This window comes from Triturus cristatus, chromosome 6 (assembly GCF_964204655.1).
Source record: "Triturus cristatus chromosome 6, aTriCri1.1, whole genome shotgun sequence".
Taxonomy (NCBI): Eukaryota; Metazoa; Chordata; class Amphibia; order Caudata; family Salamandridae; genus Triturus; species Triturus cristatus.
Genome location: NC_140589.1, coordinates 100,367,916 through 100,392,463, shown reverse-complemented (window position 1 = coordinate 100,392,463; position 24,548 = coordinate 100,367,916). Strand labels below are relative to the sequence as shown.

Genomic DNA, 24,548 nt, shown 5'->3' with positions numbered 1-24,548 from the left:
TGTTTCCACTATAGAATGCAGAGCAAGGGCAAAAATACAAGTGATAGAGCGAGTGAGTGAGAAGGAGTGTTGTGGAAGGAGAGAATGAAACAAAGACAGAGTGAGTGAACGGCAGGGAGGCATAGAAGAGTAGTCTAGTAGTGAAGGAGACCTGCTTTTCCCTGCTCTTGACCTCCCACCCATCCCCAAACAACCACAAACATACCTTCTGTGCAAAGTTGGTATGCAGAATTTCATGCCTCAGCAAGTGAGGGTGAGTCCCAGGCCAGGGGCTAAAGAGCAAAAGAGTGCCTGTGCTCAGACTTTCCCTGCTAGGGATAGTTTATCTGGAACAAGGCCTACTCTCTTGTATCCAGCAAGGATCTAGAAATCCTGCATGAATCTGCAAGGCACATTGGCAGCATAAATTTGCATAAACTGCCCCACCTATTGCCTTCCTACTTCCTGTGCTGTAGTTGTTTGTGTAGAGAGATAGGTCGCAGGCAAGGAAATGTTGTGAGTCGGATACAGGACCCTAAATAGCTGGTGAGAGGTATGTGGTGTTCTAAAAGCATGAAAACTGTATACCTGTGAAATAAAGTGCTTTCGTATGTGTTCTTCTGTGTTTATTGTCCTGTGCATAAAGTTGCACCTTGTGTTTGAAGGTTTAAATTATTTCAGGCTTGCATGGAGGTAGACGTTTCTGAGTAACTTTTATTCATTTCTTAAAAGCCTATACTGTCAGGATGGCCGAGAGGTCTAAGGCGCTGTGTTTAGGCCACAGTCTCCTTTGGAGGCGTGGGTTCGAATCCCACTTCTGACATGCCTTTTGGAGATTTAATCTCCTTTATCAGGTTAACATCTGATGGAAGTTGCATCTGTTGGTCTTCACTTCGCACGTTATTCCGTTCTCCTCTTGTCAAGAGAGATGGGGTTTCTCATATATTTAGGTTCTATAACGTCTTGCTGACAAAGCGCAATCCTTACCAAATGAGCATAGGACCCATGTAAGAGGTCATCTGGAAGAGTCATGCTCTTGTATGCACTGGCCAGACGGGCCCTGCAAATTTGGAAGAATGCCATGCATCTGGTAGACAACTGGACTCCAGCACACTTACAGCAATTTCCTTAGGGCTTTGATCAGGGGCTGCTTAAATTTGCATACTCCACCCTATGTTGTGACTTTGAGATCCCTTGTTGAAATTGCTTTAGCCAGCCAAGAGGTGGCTATTGTCTCAATTTCAAAGCAGCTTTGAGCCGTTCAAGTGGCTGGTGAATAGCACTTTCTCTTTGTTCGCCTCAAAGTTCTAAAGAGTTCTCCATAGGTCCTGCTCTGTACAGATTGTTCAAAGATCTGTTGGAAGTGCATATAATAGGATAAATAAATTGAGGGCATTCCTTTTCAGTACCTCACCTGCATGGCTGTCTGGCCTCTGGAAGATGCTGGGAAAGAAAGTCAGGATGGCCGAGTGGTCTAAGGCGCTGCGTTCAGGTCGCAGTCTCCTCTGGAGGCGTGGGTTCAAATCCCACTTCTGACAGTCCTGTGTTTACTCTAATTATTTTCTTGAGAAATATGATCATTTCCCTCGCAGTGGCTTATAGGATTGTCTTCTTGGAAGAGTGCAGTGAGTTTTTTTCTTGCTCTAGCCACTATTGGCCTCAGCTCTGTGCATTTTTTGGTTCCTAATATCTTTCTCACCCTTTAGATGAAAAAGCAGCATGGGGTCAGGATGGCCGAGTGGTCTAAGGCGCTGCGTTAAGGCCGCAGTCTCTCGTGGAGGCGTGGGTTCGAATCCCACTTCTGACAAAACTTGAATTCCATTTTCTCTCTCAGTTCCTTTAGAATCTCAGCTAAAAATTGGCAATGTAAATAATATCTGAATAAGTACCAAACTTCAGTTTCAACTGCAAATGCATTTGCCCTATTCTATCTTTAACGTTAATGTAATATTCTTCTAGCACTCGTGGTGTTTTATATTTGTTTTGTGGGGTACTTTAAAAATCTTTTTTATGAAAGAAATGGGTTACATTAAGTCTTGTGATGTTTTAGGTTTCCAATAAGGAGGTTTTAAATTTTATGTCACGTCATTTTCAGATGCTTCATTCAAGAGATGTTTCCACTATAGAATGCAGAGCAAGGGCAAAAATACAAGTGATAGAGTGAGTGAGTGAGAAGGAGTGTTGTGGAAGGAGAGAATGAAACAAAGGCAGAGTGAGTGAACGGCAGGGAGGCATAGAAGAGGAGTCTAGTAGTGAAGGAGACCTGCTTTTCCCTGCTCTTGACCTCCCACCCATCCCCAAACAACCACAAACATACCTTCTGTGCAAAGTTGGTATGCAGAATTTCACGCCTCAGCAAGTGAGGGTGAGTCCCAGGCCAGGGGCTAAAGAGCAAAAGAGTGCCTGTGCTCAGACTTTCCCTGCTAGGGATAGTTTATCTGGAACAAACCCTACTCTCTTGTATCCAGCAAGGATCTAGAAATCCTGCATGAATCTGCAAGGCACATTGGCAGCATAAATTTGCATAAACTGCCCCACCTATTGCCTTCCTACTTTCTGTGCTGTAGTTGTTTGTGTAGAGAGAGAGGTCGCAGGCAAGGAAATGTTGTGAGTCGGATACAGGACCCTAAATAGCTGGTGAGAGGTATGTGGTGTTCTAAAAGCATGAAAACTGTATACCTGTGAAATAAAGTGCTTTCGTATGTGTTCTTCTGTGTTTATTGTCCTGTGCATAAAGTTGCACCTTGTGTTTGAAGGTTTAAATTATTTCAGGCTTGCATTGAGGTAGACGTTTCTGAGTAACTTTTATTCATTTCTTAAAAGCATATACTGTCAGGATGGCCGAGAGGTCTAAGGCGCTGTGTTTAGGCCACAGTCTCCTTTGGAGGCGTGGGTTCGAATCCCACTTCTGACATGCCTTTTGGAGATTTAATCTCCTTTATCAGGTTAACATCTGATGGAAGTTGCATCTGTTGGTCTTCACTTGGCACGTTATTCCGTTCTCCTCTTGTCAAGAGAGATTGGGTTTCTCATATATTTAGGTTCTATAACGTCTTGCTGACAAAGCGCAATCCTTACCAAATGAGCATAGGACCCATGTAAGAGGTCATCTGGAAGAGTCATGCTCTTGTATGCCCTGGCCAGACGGGCCCAGCAAATTTGGAAGAATGCCATTCATCTGGTAGACAACTGGACTCCAGCACACTTACAGCAATTTCCTCAGGGCTTTGATCAGGGGCTGCTTAAATTTGCATACTCCACCCTATGTTGTGACTTTGAGATCCCTTGTTGAAATTGCTTTAGCCAGCCAAGAGGTGGCTATTGTCTCAATTTCAAAGCAGCTTTGAGCCGTTCAAGTGGCTGGTGAATAGCACTTTCTCTTTGTTCGCCTCAAAGTTCTAAAGAGTTCTTCATAGGTCCTGCTCTGTACAGATTGTTCAAAGATCTGTTGGAAGTGCATATAATAGGATAAATAAATTGAGGGCATTCCTTTTCAGTACCTCACCTGCATGGCTGTCTGGCCTCTGGAAGATGCTGGGAAAGCAAGTCAGGATGGCCGAGTGGTCTAAGGCGCTGCGTTTAGGTCGCAGTCTCCTCTGGAGGCGTGGGTTCAAATCCCACTTCTGACAGTCCTCTGTTTACTCTAATTTTTTTCTTGAGAAATATGATCATTTCCCTCGCAGTGGCTTATAGGATTGTCTTCTTGGAAGAGTGCAGTGAGTTTTTTTCTTGCTCTAGCCACTATTGGCCTAAGCTCTGTGCATTTTTTGGTTCCTAATATCTTTCTCCCCCTTTAGATGAAAAAGCAGCATGGGGTCAGGATGGCCGAGTTGTCTAAGGCGCTGCGTTAAGGCCGCAGTCTCTCCTGGAGGCGTCGGTTCAAATCCCACTTCTGACAAAACTTGAATTCCATTTTCTCTCTCAGTTCCTTTAGAATCTCAGCTAAAAATTGGCAATGTAAATAATATCTGAATAAGTACCAAACTTCAGTTTCAACTGCAAATGCATTTGCCCTATTCTATCTTTACCGTTAATGTAATATTCTTCTAGCACTCGTGGTGTTTTATATTTGTTTTGTGGGGTACTTTAAAAATCTTTTTTATGAAAGAAATGGGTTACATTAAGTCTTGTGATGTTTTAGGTTTACAATAAGGAGGTTTTAAGTTTTATGTCACGTCATTTTCAGATGCTTCATTCAAGAGATGTTTCCACTATAGAATGCAGAGCAAGGGCAAAAATACAAGTGATAGAGCGAGTGAGTGAGAAGGAGTGTTGTGGAAGGAGAGAATGAAACAAAGACAGAGTGAGTGAATGGCAGGGAGGCATAGAAGAGAAGTCTAGTAGTGCAGGAGACCTGCTTTTCCCTGCTCTTGATCTCCCACCCATCCCCAAACAACCACAAACATACCTTCTGTGCAAAGTTGGTATGCAGATTTTCACGCCTCAGCAAGTGAGGGTGAGTCCCAGGCCAGGGGCTAAAGAGCAAAAGAGTGCCTGTGCTCAGACTTTCCCTGCTAGGGATAGTTTATCTGGAACAAGGCCTACTCTCTTGTATCCAGCAAGGATCTAGAAATCCTGCATGAATCTGCAAGGCACATTGGCAGCATAAATTTGCATAAACTGCCCCACCTATTGCCTTCCTACTTCCTGTGCTGTAGTTGTTTGTGTAGAGAGAGAGGTCGCAGGCAAGGAAATGTTGTGAGTCGGATACAGGACCCTAAATAGCTGGTGAGAGGTATGTGGTGTTCTAAAAGCATGAAAACTGTATACCTGTGAAATAAAGTGCTTTCGTATGTGTTCTTCTGTGTTTATTGTCCTGTGCATAAAGTTGCACCTTGTGTTTGAAGGTTTAAATTATTTCAGGCTTGCATGGAGGTAGACGTTTCTGAGTAACTTTTATTCATTTCTTAAAAGCCTATACTGTCAGGATGGCCGAGAGGTCTAAGGCGCTGTGTTTAGACCACAGTCTCCTTTGGAGGCGTGGGTTCGAATCCCACTTCTGACATGCCTTTTGGAGATTTAATCTCCTTTATCAGGTTAACATCTGATGGAAGTTGCATCTGTTGGTCTTCACTTCGCACGTTATTCCGTTCTCCTCTTGTCAAGAGAGATGGGGTTTCTCATATATTTAGGTTCTATAACGTCTTGCTGACAAAGCGCAATCCTTACCAAATGAGCATAGGACCCATGTAAGAGGTCATCTGGAAGAGTCATGCTCTTGTATGCACTGGCCAGACGGGCCCTGCAAATTTGGAAGAATGCCATGCATCTGGTAGACAACTGGACTCCAGCACACTTACAGCAATTTCCTTAGGGCTTTGATCAGGGGCTGCTTAAATTTGCATACTCCACCCTATGTTGTGACTTTGAGATCCCTTGTTGAAATTGCTTTAGCCAGCCAAGAGGTGGCTATTGTCTCAATTTCAAAGCAGATTTGAGCCGTTCAAGTGGCTGGTGAATAGCACTTTCTCTTTGTTCGCCTCAAAGTTCTAAAGAGTTCTCCATAGGTCCTGCTCTGTACAGATTGTTCAAAGATCTGTTGGAAGTGCATATAATAGGATAAATAAATTGAGGGCATTCCTTTTCAGTACCTCACCTGCATGGCTGTCTGGCCTCTGGAAGATGCTGGGAAAGAAAGTCAGGATGGCCGAGTGGTCTAAGGCGCTGCGTTCAGGTCGCAGTCTCCTCTGGAGGCGTGGGTTCAAATCCCACTTCTGACAGTCCTGTGTTTACTCTAATTATTTTCTTGAGAAATATGATCATTTCCCTCGCAGTGGCTTATAGGATTGTCTTCTTGGAAGAGTGCAGTGAGTTTTTTTCTTGCTCTAGCCACTATTGGCCTCAGCTCTGTGCATTTTTTGGTTCCTAATATCTTTCTCACCCTTTAGATGAAAAAGCAGCATGGGGTCAGGATGGCCGAGTGGTCTAAGGTGCTGCGTTAAGGCCGCAGTCTCTCCTGGAGGCGTGGGTTCGAATCCCACTTCTGACAAAACTTGAATTCCATTTTCTCTCTCAGTTCCTTTAGAATCTCAGCTAAAAATTGGCAATGTAAATAATATCTGAATAAGTACCAAACTTCAGTTTCAACTGCAAATGCATTTGCCCTATTCTATCTTTAACGTTAATGTAATATTCTTCTAGCACTCGTGGTGTTTTATATTTGTTTTGTGGGGTACTTTAAAAATCTTTTTTATGAAAGAAATGGGTTACATTAAGTCTTGTGATGTTTTAGGTTTCCAATAAGGAGGTTTTAAATTTTATGTCACGTCATTTTCAGATGCTTCATTCAAGAGATGTTTCCACTATAGAATGCAGAGCAAGGGCAAAAATACAAGTGATAGAGCGAGTGAGTGAGAAGGAGTGTTGTGGAAGGAGAGAATGAAACAAAGACAGAGTGAGTGAACGGCAGGGAGGCATAGAAGAGGAGTCTAGTAGTGAAGGAGACCTGCTTTTCCCTGCTCTTGACCTCCCACCCATCCCCAAACAACCACAAACATACCTTCTGTGCAAAGTTGGTATGCAGAATTTCACGCCTCAGCAAGTGAGGGTGAGTCCCAGGCCAGGGGCTAAAGAGCAAAAGAGTGCCTGTGCTCAGACTTTCCCTGCTAGGGATAGTTTATCTGGAACAAACCCTACTCTCTTGTATCCAGCAAGGATCTAGAAATCCTGCATGAATCTGCAAGGCACATTGGCAGCATAAATTTGCATAAACTGCCCCACCTATTGCCTTCCTACTTTCTGTGCTGTAGTTGTTTGTGTAGAGAGAGAGGTCGCAGGCAAGGAAATGTTGTGAGTCGGATACAGGACCCTAAATAGCTGGTGAGAGGTATGTGGTGTTCTAAAAGCATGAAAACTGTATACCTGTGAAATAAAGTGCTTTCGTATGTGTTCTTCTGTGTTTATTGTCCTGTGCATAAAGTTGCACCTTGTGTTTGAAGGTTTAAATTATTTCAGGCTTGCATTGAGGTAGACGTTTCTGAGTAACTTTTATTCATTTCTTAAAAGCATATACTGTCAGGATGGCCGAGAGGTCTAAGGCGCTGTGTTTAGGCCACAGTCTCCTTTGGAGGCGTGGGTTCGAATCCCACTTCTGACATGCCTTTTGGAGATTTAATCTCCTTTATCAGGTTAACATCTGATGGAAGTTGCATCTGTTGGTCTTCACTTGGCACGTTATTCCGTTCTCCTCTTGTCAAGAGAGATGGGGTTTCTCATATATTTAGGTTCTATAACGTCTTGCTGACAAAGCGCAATCCTTACCAAATGAGCATAGGACCCATGTAAGAGGTCATCTGGAAGAGTCATGCTCTTGTATGCCCTGGCCAGACGGGCCCAGCAAATTTGGAAGAATGCCATTCATCTGGTAGACAACTGGACTCCAGCACACTTACAGCAATTTCCTCAGGGCTTTGATCAGGGGCTGCTTAAATTTGCATACTCCACCCTATGTTGTGACTTTGAGATCCCTTGTTGAAATTGCTTTAGCCAGCCAAGAGGTGGCTATTGTCTCAATTTCAAAGCAGCTTTGAGCCGTTCAAGTGGCTGGTGAATAGCACTTTCTCTTTGTTCGCCTCAAAGTTCTAAAGAGTTCTTCATAGGTCCTGCTCTGTACAGATTGTTCAAAGATCTGTTGGAAGTGCATATAATAGGATAAATAAATTGAGGGCATTCCTTTTCAGTACCTCACCTGCATGGCTGTCTGGCCTCTGGAAGATGCTGGGAAAGCAAGTCAGGATGGCCGAGTGGTCTAAGGCGCTGCGTTTAGGTCGCAGTTTCCTCTGGAGGCGTGGGTTCAAATCCCACTTCTGACAGTCCTCTGTTTACTCTAATTTTTTTCTTGAGAAATATGATCATTTCCCTCGCAGTGGCTTATAGGATTGTCTTCTTGGAAGAGTGCAGTGAGTTTTTTTCTTGCTCTAGCCACTATTGGCCTAAGCTCTGTGCATTTTTTGGTTCCTAATATCTTTCTCACCCTTTAGATGAAAATGCAGCATGGGGTCAGGATGGCCGAGTGGTCTAAGGCGCTGCGTTAAGGCCGCAGTCTCTCCTGGAGGCGTGGGTTCGAATCCCACTTCTGACAAAACTTGAATTCCATTTTCTCTCTCAGTTCCTTTAGAATCTCAGCTAAAAATTGGCAATGTAAATAATATCTGAATAAGTACCAAACTTCAGTTTCAACTGCAAATGCATTTGCCCTATTCTATCTTTAACGTTAATGTAATATTCTTCTAGCACTCGTGGTGTTTTATATTTGTTTTGTGGGGTACTTTAAAAATCTTTTTTATGAAAGAAATGGGTTACATTAAGTCTTGTGATGTTTTAGGTTTCCAATAAGGAGGTTTTAAATTTTATGTCACGTCATTTTCAGATGCTTCATTCAAGAGATGTTTCCACTATAGAATGCAGAGCAAGGGCAAAAATACAAGTGATAGAGCGAATGAGTGAGAAGGAGTGTTGTGGAAGGAGAGAATGAAACAAAGACAGAGTGAGTGAACGGCAGGGAGGCATAGAAGAGGAGTCTAGTAGTGAAGGAGACCTGCTTTTCCCTGCTCTTGACCTCCCACCCATCCCCAAACAACCACAAACATACCTTCTGTGCAAAGTTGGTATGCAGAATTTCATGCCTCAGCAAGTGAGGGTGAGTCCCAGGCCAGGGGCTAAAGAGCAAAAGAGTGCCTGTGCTCAGACTTTCCCTGCTAGGGATAGTTTATCTGGAACAAGGCCTACTCTCTTGTATCCAGCAAGGATCTAGAAATCCTGCATGAATCTGCAAGGCACATTGGCAGCATAAATTTGCATAAACTGCCCCACCTATTGCCTTCCTACTTCCTGTGCTGTAGTTGTTTGTGTAGAGAGAGAGGTCGCAGGCAAGGAAATGTTGTGAGTCGGATACAGGACCCTAAATAGCTGGTGAGAGGTATGTGGTGTTCTAAAAGCATGAAAACTGTATACCTGTGAAATAAAGTGCTTTCGTATGTGTTCTTCTGTGTTTATTGTCCTGTGCATAAAGTTGCACCTTGTGTTTGAAGGTTTAAATTATTTCAGGCTTGCATGGAGGTAGACGTTTCTGAGTAACTTTTATTCATTTATTAAAAGCCTATACTGTCAGGATGGCCGAGAGGTCTAAGGCGCTGTGTTTAGGCCACAGTCTCCTTTGGAGGCGTGGGTTCGAATCCCACTTCTGACATGCCTTTTGGAGATTTAATCTCCTTTATCAGGTTAACATCTGATGGAAGTTGCATCTGTTGGTCTTCACTTGGCACTTTATTCCGTTCTCCTCTTGTCAAGAGAGATGGGGTTTCTCATATATTTAGGTTCTATAACGTCTTGCTGACAAAACGCAATCCTTACCAAATGAGCATAGGACCCATGTAAGAGGTCATCTGGAAGAGTCATGCTCTTGTATGCCCTGGCCAGACGGGCCCTGCAAATTTGGAAGAATGCCATTCATCTGGTAGACAACTGGACTCCAGCACACTTACAGCAATCTCCTCAGGGCTTTGATCAGGGGCTGCTTAAATTTGCATACTCCACCCTATGTTGTGACTTTGAGATCCCTTGTTGAAATTGCTTTAGCCAGCCAAGAGGTGGCTATTGTCTCAATTTCAAAGCAGCTTTGAGCCGTTCAAGTGGCTGGTGAATAGCACTTTCTCTTTGTTTGCCTCAAAGTTCTAAAGAGTTCTCCATAGGTCCTGCTCTGTACAGATTGTTCAAAGATCTGTTGGAAGTGCATATAATAGGATAAATAAATTGAGGGCATTCCTTTTCAGTACCTCACCTGCATGGCTGTCTGGCCTCTGGAAGATGCTGGGAAAGCAAGTCAGGATGGCCGAGTGGTCTAAGGCGCTGCGTTCAGGTCGCAGGCTCCTCTGGAGGCGTGGGTTCAAATCCCACTTCTGACAGTCCTGTGTTTACTCTAATTTTTTTCTTGAGAAATATGATCATTTCCCTCGCAGTGGCTTATAGGATTGTCTTCTTGGAAGAGTGCAGTGAGTTTTTTTCTTGCTCTAGCCACTATTGGCCTAAGCTCTGTGCATTTTTTGGTTCCTAATATCTTTCTCACCCTTTAGATGAAAAAGCAGCATGGGGTCAGGATGGCCGAGTGGTCTAAGGCGCTGCGTTAAGGCCGCAGTCTCTCCTGGAGGCGTGGGTTCAAATCCCACTTCTGACAAAACTTGAATTCCATTTTCTCTCTCAGTTCCTTTAGAATCTCAGCTAAAAATTGGCAATGTAAATAATATCTGAATAAGTACCAAACTTCAGTTTCAACTGCAAATGCATTTGCCCTATTCTATCTTTAACGTTAATGTAATATTCTTCTAGCACTCGTGGTGTTTTATATTTCTTTTGTGGGGTACTTTAAAAATCTTTTTTATGAAAGAAATGGGTTACATTAAGTCTTGTGATGTTTTAGGTTTCCAATAAGGAGGTTTTAAATTTTATGTCACGTCATTTTCAGATGCTTCATTCAAGAGATGTTTCCACTATAGAATGCAGAGCAAGGGCAAAAATACAAGTGATAGAGCGAGTGAGTGAGAAGGAGTGTTGTGGAAGGAGAGAATGAAACAAAGACAGAGTGAGTGAACGGCAGGGAGGCATAGAAGAGGAGTCTAGTAGTGAAGGAGACCTGCTTTTCCCTGCTCTTGACCTCCCACCCATCCCCAAACAACCACAAACATACTTCTGTGCAAAGTTGGTATGCAGAATTTCACGCCTCAGCAAGTGAGGGTGAGTCCCAGGCCAGGGGCTAAAGAGCAAAAGAGTGCCTGTGCTCAGACTTTCCCTGCTAGGGATAGTTTATCTGGAACAAACCCTACTCTCTTGTATCCAGCAAGGATCTAGAAATCCTGCATGAATCTGCAAGGCACATTGGCAGCATAAATTTGCATAAACTGCCCCACCTATTGCCTTCCTACTTTCTGTGCTGTAGTTGTTTGTGTAGAGAGAGAGGTCGCAGGCAAGGAAATGTTGTGAGTCGGATACAGGACCCTAAATAGCTGGTGAGAGGTATGTGGTGTTCTAAAAGCATGAAAACTGTATACCTGTGAAATAAAGTGCTTTCGTATGTGTTCTTCTGTGTTTATTGTCCTGTGCATAAAGTTGCACCTTGTGTTTGAAGGTTTAAATTATTTCAGGCTTGCATTGAGGTAGACGTTTCTGAGTAACTTTTATTCATTTCTTAAAAGCATATACTGTCAGGATGGCCGAGAGGTCTAAGGCGCTGTGTTTAGGCCACAGTCTCCTTTGGAGGCGTGGGTTCGAATCCCACTTCTGACATGCCTTTTGGAGATTTAATCTCCTTTATCAGGTTAACATCTGATGGAAGTTGCATCTGTTGGTCTTCACTTGGCACGTTATTCCGTTCTCCTCTTGTCAAGAGAGATTGGGTTTCTCATATATTTAGGTTCTATAACGTCTTGCTGACAAAGCGCAATCCTTACCAAATGAGCATAGGACCCATGTAAGAGGTCATCTGGAAGAGTCATGCTCTTGTATGCCCTGGCCAGACGGGCCCAGCAAATTTGGAAGAATGCCATTCATCTGGTAGACAACTGGACTCCAGCACACTTACAGCAATTTCCTCAGGGCTTTGATCAGGGGCTGCTTAAATTTGCATACTCCACCCTATGTTGTGACTTTGAGATCCCTTGTTGAAATTGCTTTAGCCAGCCAAGAGGTGGCTATTGTCTCAATTTCAAAGCAGCTTTGAGCCGTTCAAGTGGCTGGTGAATAGCACTTTCTCTTTGTTCGCCTCAAAGTTCTAAAGAGTTCTTCATAGGTCCTGCTCTGTACAGATTGTTCAAAGATCTGTTGGAAGTGCATATAATAGGATAAATAAATTGAGGGCATTCCTTTTCAGTACCTCACCTGCATGGCTGTCTGGCCTCTGGAAGATGCTGGGAAAGCAAGTCAGGATGGCCGAGTGGTCTAAGGCGCTGCGTTTAGGTCGCAGTCTCCTCTGGAGGCGTGGGTTCAAATCCCACTTCTGACAGTCCTCTGTTTACTCTAATTTTTTTCTTGAGAAATATGATCATTTCCCTCGCAGTGGCTTATAGGATTGTCTTCTTGGAAGAGTGCAGTGAGTTTTTTTCTTGCTCTAGCCACTATTGGCCTAAGCTCTGTGCATTTTTTGGTTCCTAATATCTTTCTCCCCCTTTAGATGAAAAAGCAGCATGGGGTCAGGATGGCCGAGTTGTCTAAGGCGCTGCGTTAAGGCCGCAGTCTCTCCTGGAGGCGTCGGTTCAAATCCCACTTCTGACAAAACTTGAATTCCATTTTCTCTCTCAGTTCCTTTAGAATCTCAGCTAAAAATTGGCAATGTAAATAATATCTGAATAAGTACCAAACTTCAGTTTCAACTGCAAATGCATTTGCCCTATTCTATCTTTACCGTTAATGTAATATTCTTCTAGCACTCGTGGTGTTTTATATTTGTTTTGTGGGGTACTTTAAAAATCTTTTTTATGAAAGAAATGGGTTACATTAAGTCTTGTGATGTTTTAGGTTTACAATAAGGAGGTTTTAAATTTTATGTCACGTCATTTTCAGATGCTTCATTCAAGAGATGTTCCCACTATAGAATGCAGAGCAAGGGCAAAAATACAAGTGATAGAGCGAGTGAGTGAGAAGGAGTGTTGTGGAAGGAGAGAATGAAACAAAGACAGAGTGAGTGAATGGCAGGGAGGCATAGAAGAGGAGTCTAGTAGTGCAGGAGACCTGCTTTTCCCTGCTCTTGACCTCCCACCCATCCCCAAACAACCACAAACATACCTTCTGTGCAAAGTTGGTATGCAGATTTTCACGCCTCAGCAAGTGAGGGTGAGTCCCAGGCCAGGGGCTAAAGAGCAAAAGAGTGCCTGTGCTCAGACTTTCCCTGCTAGGGATAGTTTATCTGGAACAAGGCCTACTCTCTTGTATCCAGCAAGGATCTAGAAATCCTGCATGAATCTGCAAGGCACATTGGCAGCATAAATTTGCATAAACTGCCCCACCTATTGCCTTCCTACTTCCTGTGCTGTAGTTGTTTGTGTAGAGAGAGAGGTCGCAGGCAAGGAAATGTTGTGAGTCGGATACAGGACCCTAAATAGCTGGTGAGAGGTATGTGGTGTTCTAAAAGCATGAAAACTGTATACCTGTGAAATAAAGTGCTTTCGTATGTGTTCTTCTGTGTTTATTGTCCTGTGCATAAAGTTGCACCTTGTGTTTGAAGGTTTAAATTATTTCAGGCTTGCATGGAGGTAGACGTTTCTGAGTAACTTTTATTCATTTCTTAAAAGCCTATACTGTCAGGATGGCCGAGAGGTCTAAGGCGCTGTGTTTAGGCCACAGTCTCCTTTGGAGGCGTGGGTTCGAATCCCACTTCTGACATGCCTTTTGGAGATTTAATCTCCTTTATCAGGTTAACATCTGATGGAAGTTGCATCTGTTGGTCTTCACTTGGCACGTTATTCCGTTCTCCTCTTGTCAAGAGAGATGGGGTTTCTCATATATTTAGGTTCTATAACGTCTTGCTGACAAAGCGCAATCCTTACCAAATGAGCATAGGACCCATGTAAGAGGTCATCTGGAATAGTCATGCTCTTGTATGCACTGGCCAGACGGGCCCTGCAAATTTGGAAGAATGCCATGCATCTGGTAGACAACTGGACTCCAGCACACTTACAGCAATTTCCTTAGGGCTTTGATCAGGGGCTGCTTAAATTTGCATACTCCACCCTATGTTGTGACTTTGAGATCCCTTGTTGAAATTGCTTTAGCCAGCCAAGAGGTGGCTATTGTCTCAATTTCAAAGCAGCTTTGAGCCGTTCAAGTGGCTGGTGAATAGCACTTTCTCTTTGTTCGCCTCAAAGTTCTAAAGAGTTCTCCATAGGTCCTGCTCTGTACAGATTGTTCAAAGATCTGTTGGAAGTGCATATAATAGGATAAATAAATTGAGGGCATTCCTTTTCAGTACCTCACCTGCATGGCTGTCTGGCCTCTGGAAGATGCTGGGAAAGCAAGTCAGGATGGCCGAGTGGTCTAAGGCGCTGCGTTCAGGTCGCAGTCTCCTCTGGAGGCGTGGGTTCAAATCCCACTTCTGACAGTCCTGTGTTTACTCTAATTTTTTTCTTGAGAAATATGATCATTTCCCTCGCAGTGGCTTATAGGATTGTCTTCTTGGAAGAGTGCAGTGAGTTTTTTTCTTGCTCTAGCCACTATTGGCCTAAGCTCTGTGCATTTTTTGGTTCCTAATATCTTTCTCACCCTTTAGATGAAAAAGCAGTATGGGGTCAGGATGGCCGAGTGGTCTAAGGCGCTGCGTTAAGGCCGCAGTCTCTCCTGGAGGCGTGGGTTCGAATCCCACTTCTGACAAAACTTGAATTCCATTTTCTCTCTCAGTTCCTTTAGAATCTCAGCTAAAAATTGGCAATGTAAATAATATCTGAATAAGTACCAAACTTCAGTTTCAACTGCAAATGCATTTGCCCTATTCTATCTTTAACGTTAATGTAATATTCTTCTAGCACTCGTGGTGTTTTATATTTGTTTTGTGGGGTACTTTAAAAATCTTTTTTATGAAAGAAATGGGTTACATTAAGTCTTGTGATGTTTTAGGTTTCCAATAAGGAGGTTTTAAATTTTATGTCACGTCATTTTCAGATGCTTCATTCAAGAGATGTTTCCACTATAGAATGCAGAGCAAGGGCAAAAATACAAGTGATAGAGCGAGTGAGTGAGAAGGAGTGTTGTGGAAGGAGAGAATGAAACAAAGACAGAGTGAGTGAACGGCAGGGAGGCATAGAAGAGGAGTCTAGTAGTGAAGGAGACCTGCTTTTCCCTGCTCTTGACCTCCCACCCATCCCCAAACAACCACAAACATACCTTCTGTGCAAAGTTGGTATGCAGAATTTCATGCCTCAGCAAGTGAGGGTGAGTCCCAGGCCAGGGGCTAAAGAGCAAAAGAGTGCCTGTGCTCAGACTTTCCCTGCTAGGGATAGTTTATCTGGAACAAGGCCTACTCTCTTGTATCCAGCAAGGATCTAGAAATCCTGCATGAATCTGCAAGGCACATTGGCAGCATAAATTTGCATAAACTGCCCCACCTATTGCCTTCCTACTTCCTGTGCTGTAGTTGTTTGTGTAGAGAGAGAGGTCGCAGGCAAGGAAATGTTGTGAGTCGGATACAGGACCCTAAATAGCTGGTGAGAGGTATGTGGTGTTCTAAAAGCATGAAAACTGTATACCTGTGAAATAAAGTGCTTTCGTATGTGTTCTTCTGTGTTTATTGTCCTGTGCATAAAGTTGCACCTTGTGTTTGAAGGTTTAAATTATTTCAGGCTTGCATGGAGGTAGACGTTTCTGAGTAACTTTTATTCATTTATTAAAAGCCTATACTGTCAGGATGGCCGAGAGGTCTAAGGCGCTGTGTTTAGGCCACAGTCTCCTTTGGAGGCGTGGGTTCGAATCCCACTTCTGACATGCCTTTTGGAGATTTAATCTCCTTTATCAGGTTAACATCTGATGGAAGTTGCATCTGTTGGTCTTCACTTGGCACTTTATTCCGTTCTCCTCTTGTCAAGAGAGATGGGGTTTCTCATATATTTAGGTTCTATAACGTCTTGCTGACAAAACGCAATCCTTACCAAATGAGCATAGGACCCATGTAAGAGGTCATCTGGAAGAGTCATGCTCTTGTATGCCCTGGCCAGACGGGCCCTGCAAATTTGGAAGAATGCCATTCATCTGGTAGACAACTGGACTCCAGCACACTTACAGCAATCTCCTCAGGGCTTTGATCAGGGGCTGCTTAAATTTGCATACTCCACCCTATGTTGTGACTTTGAGATCCCTTGTTGAAATTGCTTTAGCCAGCCAAGAGGTGGCTATTGTCTCAATTTCAAAGCAGCTTTGAGCCGTTCAAGTGGCTGGTGAATAGCACTTTCTCTTTGTTTGCCTCAAAGTTCTAAAGAGTTCTCCATAGGTCCTGCTCTGTACAGATTGTTCAAAGATCTGTTGGAAGTGCATATAATAGGATAAATAAATTGAGGGCATTCCTTTTCAGTACCTCACCTGCATGGCTGTCTGGCCTCTGGAAGATGCTGGGAAAGCAAGTCAGGATGGCCGAGTGGTCTAAGGCGCTGCGTTCAGGTCGCAGTCTCCTCTGGAGGCGTGGGTTCAAATCCCACTTCTGACAGTCCTGTGTTTACTCTAATTTTTTTCTTGAGAAATATGATCATTTCCCTCGCAGTGGCTTATAGGATTGTCTTCTTGGAAGAGTGCAGTGAGTTTTTTTCTTGCTCTAGCCACTATTGGCCTAAGCTCTGTGCATTTTTTGGTTCCTAATATCTTTCTCACCCTTTAGATGAAAAAGCAGCATGAGGTCAGGATGGCCGAGTGGTCTAAGGCGCTGCGTTAAGGCCGCAGTCTCTCCTGGAGGCGTGGGTTCGAATCCCACTTCTGACAAAACCTGAATTCCATTTTCTCTCTCAGTTCCTTTAGAATCTCAGCTAAAAATTGGCAATGTAAATAATATCTGAATAAGTACCAAACTTCAGTTTCAACTGCAAATGCATTTGCCCTATTCTATCTTTAACGTTAATGTAATATTCTTCTAGCACTCGTGGTGTTTTATATTTCTTTTGTGGGGTACTTTAAAAATCTTTTTTATGAAAGAAATGGGTTACATTAAGTCTTGTGATGTTTTAGGTTTCCAATAAGGAGGTTTTAAATTTTATGTCACGTCATTTTCAGATGCTTCATTCAAGAGATGTTTCCACTATAGAATGCAGAGCAAGGGCAAAAATACAAGTGATAGAGCGAGTGAGTGAGAAGGAGTGTTGTGGAAGGAGAGAATGAAACAAAGACAGAGTGAGTGAACGGCAGGGAGGCATAGAAGAGGAGTCTAGTAGTGAAGGAGACCTGCTTTTCCCTGCTCTTGACCTCCCACCCATCCCCAAACAACCACAAACATACCTTCTGTGCAAAGTTGGTATGCAGAATTTCACGCCTCAGCAAGTGAGGGTGAGTCCCAGGCCAGGGGCTAAAGAGCAAAAGAGTGCCTGTGCTCAGACTTTCCCTGCTAGGGATAGTTTATCTGGAACAAGGCCTACTCTCTTGTATCCAGCAAGGATCTAGAAATCCTGCATGAATCTGCAAGGCACATTGGCAGCATAAATTTGCATAAACTGCCCCACCTATTGCCTTCCTACTTTCTGTGCTGTAGTTGTTTGTGTAGAGAGAGAGGTCGCAGGCAAGGAAATGTTGTGAGTCGGATACAGGACCCTAAATAGCTGGTGAGAGGTATGTGGTGTTCTAAAAGCATGAAAACTGTATACCTGTGAAATAAAGTGCTTTCGTATGTGTTCTTCTGTGTTTATTGTCCTGTGCATAAAGTTGCACCTTGTGTTTGAAGGTTTAAATTATTTCAGGCTTGCATTGAGGTAGACGTTTCTGAGTAACTTTTATTCATTTCTTAAAAGCATATACTGTCAGGATGGCCGAGAGGTCTAAGGCGCTGTGTTTAGGCCACAGTCTCCTTTGGAGGCGTGGGTTCGAATCCCACTTCTGACATGCCTTTTGGAGATTTAATCTCCTTTATCAGGTTAACATCTGATGGAAGTTGCATCTGTTGGTCTTCACTTGGCACGTTATTCCGTTCTCCTCTTGTCAAGAGAGATGGGGTTTCTCATATATTTAGGTTCTATAACGTCTTGCTGACAAAGCGCAATCCTTACCAAATGAGCATAGGACCCATGTAAGAGGTCATCTGGAAGAGTCATGCTCTTGTATGCCCTGGCCAGACGGGCCCAGCAAATTTGGAAGAATGCCATTCATCTGGTAGACAACTGGACTCCAGCACACTTACAGCAATTTCCTCAGGGCTTTGATCAGGGGCTGCTTAAATTTGCATACTCCACCCTATGTTGTGACTTTGAGATCCCTTGTTGAAATTGCTTTAGCCAGCCAAGAGGTGGCTATTGTCTCAATTTCAAAGCAGCTTTGAGCCGTTCAAGTGGCTGGTGAATAGCACTTTCTCTTTGTTCGCCTCAAAGTTCTAAAGAGTTCTTCATAGGTCCTGCTCTGTACAGATTGTTCAAAGATCTGTTGGAAGTGCATATAATAGGATAAATAAATTGAGGGCATTCCTTTTCAGTACCTCACCTGCATGGCTGTCTGGCCTCTGGAAGATGCTGGGAAAGCAAGTCAGGATGGCCGAGTGGTCTAAGGCGCTGCGTTTAGGTCGCAGTCTCCTCTGGAGGCGTGGGTTCAAATCCCACTTCTGACAGTCCTCTGTTTACTCTAATTTTTTTCTTGAGAAATATGATCATTTCCCTCGCAGTGGCTTATAGGATTGTCTTCTTGGAAGAGTGCAGTGAGTTTTTTTCTTGCTCTAGCCACTATTGGCCTAAGCTCTGTGCATTTTTTGGTTCCTAATATCTTTCTCACCCTTTAGATGAAAATGCAGCATGGGGTCAGGATGGCCGAGTGGTCTAAGGCGCTGCGTTAAGGCCGCAGTCTCTCCTGGAGGCGTGGGTTCGAATCCCACTTCTGACAAAACTTGAATTCCATTTTCTCTCTCAGTTCCTTTAGAATCTCAGCTAAAAATTGGCAATGTAAATAATATCTGAATAAGTACCAAACTTCAGTTTCAACTGCAAATGCATTTGCCCTATTCTATCTTTAACGTTAATGTAATATTCTTCTAGCACTCGTGGTGTTTTATATTTGTTTTGTGGGGTACTTTAAAAATCTTTTTTATGAAAGAAATGGGTTACATTAAGTCTTGTGATGTTTTAGGTTTCCAATAAGGAGGTTTTAAATTTTATGTCACGTCATTTTCAGATGCTTCATTCAAGAGATGTTTCCACTATAGAATGCAGAGCAAGGGCAAAAATACAAGTGATAGAGCGAATGAGTGAGAAGGAGTGTTGTGGAAGGAGAGAATGAAACAAAGACAGAGTGAGTGAACGGCAGGGAGGCATAGAAGAGGAGTCTAGTAGTGAAGGAGACCTGCTTTTCCCTGCTCTTGACCTCCCACCCATCCCCAAACAACCACAAACATACCTTCTGTGCAAAGTTGGTATGCAGAATTTCATGCCTCAGCAAGTGAGGGTGAGTCCCAGGCCAGGGGCTAAAGAGCAAAAGAGTGCCTGTGCTCAGACTTTCCCTGCTAGGGATAGTTTATCTGGAACAAGGCCTACTCTCTTGTATCCAGCAAGGATCTAGAAATCCTGCATGAATCTGCAAGGCACATTGGCAGCATAAATTTGCATAAACTGCCCCACCTATTGCCTTCCTACTTCCTGTGCTGTAGTTGTTTGTGTAGAGAGAGAGGTCGCAGGCAAGGAAATGTTGTGAGTCGGATACAGGACCCTAAATAGCTGGTGAGAGGTATGTGGTGTTCTAAAAGCATGAAAACTGTATACCTGTGAAATAAAGTGCTTTCGTATGTGTTCTTCTGTGTTTATTGTCCTGTGCATAAAGTTGCACCTTGTGTTTGAAGGTTTAAATTATTTCAGGCTTGCATGGAGGTAGACGTTTCTGAGTAACTTTTATTCATTTATTAAAAGCCTATACTGTCAGGATGGCTGAGAGGTCTAAGGCGCTGTGTTTAGGCCACAGTCTCCTTTGGAGGCGTGGGTTCGAATCCCACTTCTGACATGCCTTTTGGAGATTTAATCTCCTTTATCAGGTTAACATCTGATGGAAGTTGCATCTGTTGGTCTTCACTTGGCACTTTATTCCGTTCTCCTCTTGTCAAGAGAGATGGGGTTTCTCATATATTTAGGTTCTATAACGTCTTGCTGACAAAACGCAATCCTTACCAAATGAGCATAGGACCCATGTAAGAGGTCATCTGGAAGAGTCATGCTCTTGTATGCCCTGGCCAGACGGGCCCTGCAAATTTGGAAGAATGCCATTCATCTGGTAGACAACTGGACTCCAGCACACTTACAGCAATCTCCTCAGGGCTTTGATCAGGGGCTGCTTAAATTTGCATACTCCACCCTATGTTGTGACTTTGAGATCCCTTGTTGAAATTGCTTTAGCCAGCCAAGAGGTGGCTATTGTCTCAATTTCAAAGCAGCTTTGAGCCGTTCAAGTGGCTGGTGAATAGCACTTTCTCTTTGTTTGCCTCAAAGTTCTAAAGAGTTCTCCATAGGTCCTGCTCTGTACAGATTGTTCAAAGATCTGTTGGAAGTGCATATAATAGGATAAATAAATTGAGGGCATTCCTTTTCAGTACCTCACCTGCATGGCTGTCTGGCCTCTGGAAGATGCTGGGAAAGCAAGTCAGGATGGCCGAGTGGTCTAAGGCGCTGCGTTCAGGTCGCAGTCTCCTCTGGAGGCGTGGGTTCAAATCCCACTTCTGACAGTCCTGTGTTTACTCTAATTTTTTTCTTGAGAAATATGATCATTTCCCTCGCAGTGGCTTATAGGATTGTCTTCTTGGAAGAGTGCAGTGAGTTTTTTTCTTGCTCTAGCCACTATTGGCCTAAGCTCTGTGCATTTTTTGGTTCCTAATATCTTTCTCACCCTTTAGATGAAAAAGCACCATGGGGTCAGGATGGCCGAGTGGTCTAAGGCGCTGCGTTAAGGCCGCAGTCTCTCCTGGAGGCGTGGGTTCGAATCCCACTTCTGACAAAACTTGAATTCCATTTTCTCTCTCAGTTCCTTTAGAATCTCAGCTAAAAATTGGCAATGTAAATAATATCTGAATAAGTACCAAACTTCAGTTTCAACTGCAAATGCATTTGCCCTATTCTATCTTTAACGTTAATGTAATATTCTTCTAGCACTCGTGGTGTTTTATATTTCTTTTGTGGGGTACTTTAAAAATCTTTTTTATGAAAGAAATGGGTTACATTAAGTCTTGTGATGTTTTAGGTTTACAATAAGGAGGTTTTAAACTTTATGTCACGTCATTTTCAGATGCTTCATTCAAGAGATGTTTCCACTATAGAATGCAGAGCAAGGGCAAAAATACAAGTGATAGAGCGAGTGAGTGAGAAGGAGTGTTGTGGAAGGAGAGAATGAAACAAAGACAGAGTGAGTGAACGGCAGGGAGGCATAGAAGAGGAGTCTAGTAGTGCAGGAGACCTGCTTTTCCCTGCTCTTGACCTCCCACCCATCCCCAAACAACCACAAACATACCTTCTGTGCAAAGTTGGTATGCAGAATTTCACGCCTTAGCAAGTGAGGGTGAGTCCCAGGCCAGGGGCTAAAGAGCAAAAGAGTGCCTGTGCTCAGACTTTCCCTACTAGGGATAGTTTATCTGGAACAAGTCCTTCTCTCTTGTATCCAGCAAGGATCTAGAAATCCTGCATGAATCTGCAAGGCACATTGGCAGCATAAATTTGCATAAACTGCCCCACCTATTGCCTTCCTACTTCCTGTGCTGTAGTTGTTTGTGTAGAGAGAGAGGTCGCAGGCAAGGAAATGTTGTGAGTCGGATACAGGACCCTAAATAGCTGGTGAGAGGTATGTGGTGTTCTAAAAGCATGAAAACTGTATACCTGTGAAATAAAGTGCTTTCGTATGTGTTCTTCTGTGTTTATTGTCCTGTGCATAAAGTTGCACCTTGTGTTTGAAGGTTTAAATTATTTCAGGCTTGCATGGAGGTAGACGTTTCTGAGTAACTTTTATTCATTTCTTAAAAGCCTATACTGTCAGGATGGCCGAGAGGTCTAAGGTGCTGTGTTTAGGCCACAGTCTCCTTTGGAGGCGTGGGTTCGAATCCCACTTTTGACATGCCTTTTGGAGATTTAATCTCCTTTATCAGCTTAACATCTGATGGAAGTTGCATCTGTTGGTCTTCACCTGGCACGTTATTCCGTTCTCCTCTTGTCAAGAGAGATGGGGTTTCTCATATATTTAGGTTCTATAACGTCTTGCTGACAAAGCGCAATCCTTACCAAATGAGCATAGGACCCATGTAAGAGGTCATCTGGAAGAGTCATGCTCTTGTATGCCCTGGCCAGACGGGCCCTGCAAATTTGGAAGAATGCCATGCATCTGGTAGACAACTGGACTCCAGCACACTTACAGCAATTTCCTTAGGGCTTTGATCAGGGGCTGCTTAAATTTGCATACTCCACCCTATGTTGTGACTTTGAGATCCCTTGTTGAAATTGCTTTAGCCAGCCAAGAGGTGGCTATTGTCTCAATTTCAAAGCAGCTTTGAGCCGTTCAAGTGGCTGGTGAATAGCACTTTCTCTTTGTTCGCCTCAAAGTTCTAAAGAGTTCTCCATAGGTCCTGCTCTGTACAGATTGTTCAAAGATCTGTTGGAAGTGCATATAATAGGATAAATAAATTGAGGGCATTCCTTTTCAGTACCTCACCTGCATGGCTGTCTGGCCTCTGGAAGATGCTGGGAAAGCAAGTCAGGATGGCCGAGTGGTCTAAGGCACTGCGTTCAGGTCGCAGTCTCCTCTGGAGGCGTGGGTTCAAATCCCACTTCTGACAGTGCTGTGTTTACTCTAATTTTTTTCTTGAGAAATATGATCATTTCCCTCGCAGTGGCTTATAGGATTGTCTTCTTGAAAGAGTGCAGTGAGTTTTTTTCTTGCTCTAGCCACTATTGGCCTAAGCTCTGTGCATTTTTTGGTTTCTAATATCTTTCTCACCCTTTAGATGAAAAAGCAGCATGGGGTCAGGATGGCCGAGTGGTCTACGGCGCTGCGTTAAGGCCGCAGTCTCTCCTGGAGGCGTGGGTTCAAATCCCACTTCTGACAAAACTTGAATTCCATTTTCTCTCTCAGTTCCTTTAGAATCTCAGCTAAAAATTGGCAATGTAAATAATATCTGAATAAGTACCAAACTTCAGTTTCAACTGCAAATGCATTTGCCCTATTCTATCTTTAACGTTAATGTAATATTCTTCTAGCACTCGTGGTGTTTTATATTTGTTTTGTGGGGTACTTTAAAAATCTTTTTTATGAAAGAAATGGGTTACATTAAGTCTTGTGATGTTTTAGGTTTCCAATAAGGAGGTTTTAAATTTTATGTCACGTCATTTTCAGATGCTTCATTCAAGAGATGTTTTCACTATAGAATGCAGAGCAAGGGCAAAAATACAAGTGATAGAGCGAGTGAGTGAGAAGGAGTGTTGTGGAAGGAGAGAATGAAACAAAGACAGAGTGAGTGAACGGCAGGGAGGCATAGAAGAGGAGTCTAGTAGTGAAGGAGACCTGCTTTTCCCTGCTCTTGACCTCCCACCCATCCCCAAACAACCACAAACATACCTTCTGTGCAAAGTTGGTATGCAGAATTTCACGCCTCAGCAAGTGAGGGTGAGTCCCAGGCCAGGGGCTAAAGAGCAAAAGAGTGCCTGTGCTCAGACTTTCCCTACTAGGGATAGTTTATCTGGAACAAGGCCTACTCTCTTGTATCCAGCAAGGATCTAGAAATCCTGCATGAATCTGCAAGGCACATTGGCAGCATAAATTTGCATAAACTGCCCCACCTATTGCCTTCCTACTTCCTGTGCTGTAGTTGTTTGTGTAGAGAGAGAGGTCGCAGGCAAGGAAATGTTGTGAGTCGGATACAGGACCCTAAATAGCTGGTGAGAGGTATGTGGTGTTCTAAAAGCATGAAAACTGTATACCTGTGAAATAAAGTGCTTTCGTATGTGTTCTTCTGTGTTTATTGTCCTGTGCATAAAGTTGCACCTTGTGTTTGAAGGTTTAAATTATTTCAGGCTTGCATGGAGGTAGACGTTTCTGAGTAACTTTTATTCATTTCTTAAAAGCCTATACTGTCAGGATGACCGAGAGGTCTAAGGTGCTGTGTTTAGGCCACAGTCTCCTTTGGAGGCGTGGGTTCGAATCCCACTTCTGACTTGCCTTTTGGAGATTTAATCTCCTTTATCAGGTTAACATCTGATGGAAGTTGCATCTGTTGGTCTTCACTTGGCACGTTATTCCGTTCTCCTCTTGTCAAGAGAGATGGGGTTTCTCATATATTTAGGTTCTATAACGTCTTGCTGACAAAGCGCAATCCTTACCAAATGAGCATAGGACCCATGGAAGAGGTCATCTGGAAGAGTCATGCTCTTGTATGCCCTGGCCAGACGGGCCCTGCAAATTTGGAAGAATGCCATTCATCTGGTAGACAACTGGACTCCAGCACACTTACAGCAATTTCCTCAGGGCTTTGATCAGGGGCTGCTTAAATTTGCATACTCCACCCTATGTTGTGACTTTGAGATCCCTTGTTAAAATTGCTTTAGCCAGCCAAGAGGTGGCTATTGTCTCAATTTCAAAGCAGCTTTGAGCCGTTCAAGTGGCTGGTGAACAGCACTTTCTCTTTGTTCGCCTCAAAGTTCTAAAGAGTTCTCCATAGGTCCTGCTCTGTACAGATTGTTCAAAGATCTGTTGGAAGTGCATATAATAGGATAAATAAATTGAGGGCATTGCTTTTCAGTACCTCACCTGCATGGCTGTCTGGCCTCTGGAAGATGCTGGGAAAGCAAGTCAGGATGGCCGAGTGGTCTAAGGCGCTGCGTTCAGGTCGCAGTCTCCTCTGGAGGTGTGGGTTCAAATCCCACTTCTGACAGTCCTGTGTTTACTCTACTTTTTTTCTTGAG

The 24,548-nt window shown here is 43.5% G+C and overlaps 33 non-coding genes across 33 annotated transcripts; all 33 read left to right on the top strand.

Moving 5' to 3' along the window:
* Window positions 1–719: 719 nt before the first annotated feature.
* Window positions 720–802, top strand: TRNAL-UAG (transfer RNA leucine (anticodon UAG)). Its single transcript has one exon. It is a non-coding gene; the product is annotated as a tRNA-Leu (tRNA).
* A 632-nt stretch (window positions 803–1,434) lies between these two features.
* Window positions 1,435–1,517, top strand: TRNAL-CAG (transfer RNA leucine (anticodon CAG)). The gene has a single exon. It is a non-coding gene; the product is annotated as a tRNA-Leu (tRNA).
* A 186-nt stretch (window positions 1,518–1,703) lies between these two features.
* Window positions 1,704–1,786, top strand: TRNAL-AAG (transfer RNA leucine (anticodon AAG)). The gene has a single exon. It is a non-coding gene; the product is annotated as a tRNA-Leu (tRNA).
* A 1,024-nt stretch (window positions 1,787–2,810) lies between these two features.
* On the top strand, window positions 2,811–2,893 carry TRNAL-UAG (transfer RNA leucine (anticodon UAG)). Its single transcript has one exon. It is a non-coding gene; the product is annotated as a tRNA-Leu (tRNA).
* A 632-nt stretch (window positions 2,894–3,525) lies between these two features.
* Window positions 3,526–3,608, top strand: TRNAL-UAG (transfer RNA leucine (anticodon UAG)). Its single transcript has one exon. It is a non-coding gene; the product is annotated as a tRNA-Leu (tRNA).
* Window positions 3,609–4,901: 1,293 nt separating this feature from the next.
* Window positions 4,902–4,984, top strand: TRNAL-UAG (transfer RNA leucine (anticodon UAG)). The gene has a single exon. It is a non-coding gene; the product is annotated as a tRNA-Leu (tRNA).
* A 632-nt stretch (window positions 4,985–5,616) lies between these two features.
* On the top strand, window positions 5,617–5,699 carry TRNAL-CAG (transfer RNA leucine (anticodon CAG)). The gene has a single exon. It is a non-coding gene; the product is annotated as a tRNA-Leu (tRNA).
* Window positions 5,700–5,885: 186 nt separating this feature from the next.
* Window positions 5,886–5,968, top strand: TRNAL-AAG (transfer RNA leucine (anticodon AAG)). Its single transcript has one exon. It is a non-coding gene; the product is annotated as a tRNA-Leu (tRNA).
* A 1,024-nt stretch (window positions 5,969–6,992) lies between these two features.
* TRNAL-UAG (transfer RNA leucine (anticodon UAG)) lies at window positions 6,993–7,075 on the top strand. The gene has a single exon. It is a non-coding gene; the product is annotated as a tRNA-Leu (tRNA).
* Window positions 7,076–7,707: 632 nt separating this feature from the next.
* TRNAL-UAG (transfer RNA leucine (anticodon UAG)) lies at window positions 7,708–7,790 on the top strand. The gene has a single exon. It is a non-coding gene; the product is annotated as a tRNA-Leu (tRNA).
* Window positions 7,791–7,976: 186 nt separating this feature from the next.
* TRNAL-AAG (transfer RNA leucine (anticodon AAG)) lies at window positions 7,977–8,059 on the top strand. Its single transcript has one exon. It is a non-coding gene; the product is annotated as a tRNA-Leu (tRNA).
* Window positions 8,060–9,083: 1,024 nt separating this feature from the next.
* Window positions 9,084–9,166, top strand: TRNAL-UAG (transfer RNA leucine (anticodon UAG)). Its single transcript has one exon. It is a non-coding gene; the product is annotated as a tRNA-Leu (tRNA).
* A 632-nt stretch (window positions 9,167–9,798) lies between these two features.
* TRNAL-CAG (transfer RNA leucine (anticodon CAG)) lies at window positions 9,799–9,881 on the top strand. The gene has a single exon. It is a non-coding gene; the product is annotated as a tRNA-Leu (tRNA).
* Window positions 9,882–10,067: 186 nt separating this feature from the next.
* TRNAL-AAG (transfer RNA leucine (anticodon AAG)) lies at window positions 10,068–10,150 on the top strand. The gene has a single exon. It is a non-coding gene; the product is annotated as a tRNA-Leu (tRNA).
* Window positions 10,151–11,173: 1,023 nt separating this feature from the next.
* On the top strand, window positions 11,174–11,256 carry TRNAL-UAG (transfer RNA leucine (anticodon UAG)). The gene has a single exon. It is a non-coding gene; the product is annotated as a tRNA-Leu (tRNA).
* Window positions 11,257–11,888: 632 nt separating this feature from the next.
* On the top strand, window positions 11,889–11,971 carry TRNAL-UAG (transfer RNA leucine (anticodon UAG)). The gene has a single exon. It is a non-coding gene; the product is annotated as a tRNA-Leu (tRNA).
* A 1,293-nt stretch (window positions 11,972–13,264) lies between these two features.
* TRNAL-UAG (transfer RNA leucine (anticodon UAG)) lies at window positions 13,265–13,347 on the top strand. The gene has a single exon. It is a non-coding gene; the product is annotated as a tRNA-Leu (tRNA).
* A 632-nt stretch (window positions 13,348–13,979) lies between these two features.
* Window positions 13,980–14,062, top strand: TRNAL-CAG (transfer RNA leucine (anticodon CAG)). The gene has a single exon. It is a non-coding gene; the product is annotated as a tRNA-Leu (tRNA).
* Window positions 14,063–14,248: 186 nt separating this feature from the next.
* TRNAL-AAG (transfer RNA leucine (anticodon AAG)) lies at window positions 14,249–14,331 on the top strand. Its single transcript has one exon. It is a non-coding gene; the product is annotated as a tRNA-Leu (tRNA).
* A 1,024-nt stretch (window positions 14,332–15,355) lies between these two features.
* Window positions 15,356–15,438, top strand: TRNAL-UAG (transfer RNA leucine (anticodon UAG)). Its single transcript has one exon. It is a non-coding gene; the product is annotated as a tRNA-Leu (tRNA).
* Window positions 15,439–16,070: 632 nt separating this feature from the next.
* TRNAL-CAG (transfer RNA leucine (anticodon CAG)) lies at window positions 16,071–16,153 on the top strand. Its single transcript has one exon. It is a non-coding gene; the product is annotated as a tRNA-Leu (tRNA).
* A 186-nt stretch (window positions 16,154–16,339) lies between these two features.
* TRNAL-AAG (transfer RNA leucine (anticodon AAG)) lies at window positions 16,340–16,422 on the top strand. The gene has a single exon. It is a non-coding gene; the product is annotated as a tRNA-Leu (tRNA).
* Window positions 16,423–17,446: 1,024 nt separating this feature from the next.
* Window positions 17,447–17,529, top strand: TRNAL-UAG (transfer RNA leucine (anticodon UAG)). The gene has a single exon. It is a non-coding gene; the product is annotated as a tRNA-Leu (tRNA).
* A 632-nt stretch (window positions 17,530–18,161) lies between these two features.
* TRNAL-UAG (transfer RNA leucine (anticodon UAG)) lies at window positions 18,162–18,244 on the top strand. Its single transcript has one exon. It is a non-coding gene; the product is annotated as a tRNA-Leu (tRNA).
* Window positions 18,245–18,430: 186 nt separating this feature from the next.
* TRNAL-AAG (transfer RNA leucine (anticodon AAG)) lies at window positions 18,431–18,513 on the top strand. The gene has a single exon. It is a non-coding gene; the product is annotated as a tRNA-Leu (tRNA).
* A 1,024-nt stretch (window positions 18,514–19,537) lies between these two features.
* TRNAL-UAG (transfer RNA leucine (anticodon UAG)) lies at window positions 19,538–19,620 on the top strand. The gene has a single exon. It is a non-coding gene; the product is annotated as a tRNA-Leu (tRNA).
* Window positions 19,621–20,252: 632 nt separating this feature from the next.
* On the top strand, window positions 20,253–20,335 carry TRNAL-CAG (transfer RNA leucine (anticodon CAG)). Its single transcript has one exon. It is a non-coding gene; the product is annotated as a tRNA-Leu (tRNA).
* A 186-nt stretch (window positions 20,336–20,521) lies between these two features.
* TRNAL-AAG (transfer RNA leucine (anticodon AAG)) lies at window positions 20,522–20,604 on the top strand. The gene has a single exon. It is a non-coding gene; the product is annotated as a tRNA-Leu (tRNA).
* Window positions 20,605–21,628: 1,024 nt separating this feature from the next.
* Window positions 21,629–21,711, top strand: TRNAL-UAG (transfer RNA leucine (anticodon UAG)). Its single transcript has one exon. It is a non-coding gene; the product is annotated as a tRNA-Leu (tRNA).
* A 632-nt stretch (window positions 21,712–22,343) lies between these two features.
* On the top strand, window positions 22,344–22,426 carry TRNAL-CAG (transfer RNA leucine (anticodon CAG)). Its single transcript has one exon. It is a non-coding gene; the product is annotated as a tRNA-Leu (tRNA).
* Window positions 22,427–22,612: 186 nt separating this feature from the next.
* Window positions 22,613–22,695, top strand: TRNAL-AAG (transfer RNA leucine (anticodon AAG)). The gene has a single exon. It is a non-coding gene; the product is annotated as a tRNA-Leu (tRNA).
* A 1,024-nt stretch (window positions 22,696–23,719) lies between these two features.
* On the top strand, window positions 23,720–23,802 carry TRNAL-UAG (transfer RNA leucine (anticodon UAG)). The gene has a single exon. It is a non-coding gene; the product is annotated as a tRNA-Leu (tRNA).
* Window positions 23,803–24,434: 632 nt separating this feature from the next.
* TRNAL-CAG (transfer RNA leucine (anticodon CAG)) lies at window positions 24,435–24,517 on the top strand. Its single transcript has one exon. It is a non-coding gene; the product is annotated as a tRNA-Leu (tRNA).
* Window positions 24,518–24,548: the final 31 nt, after the last annotated feature.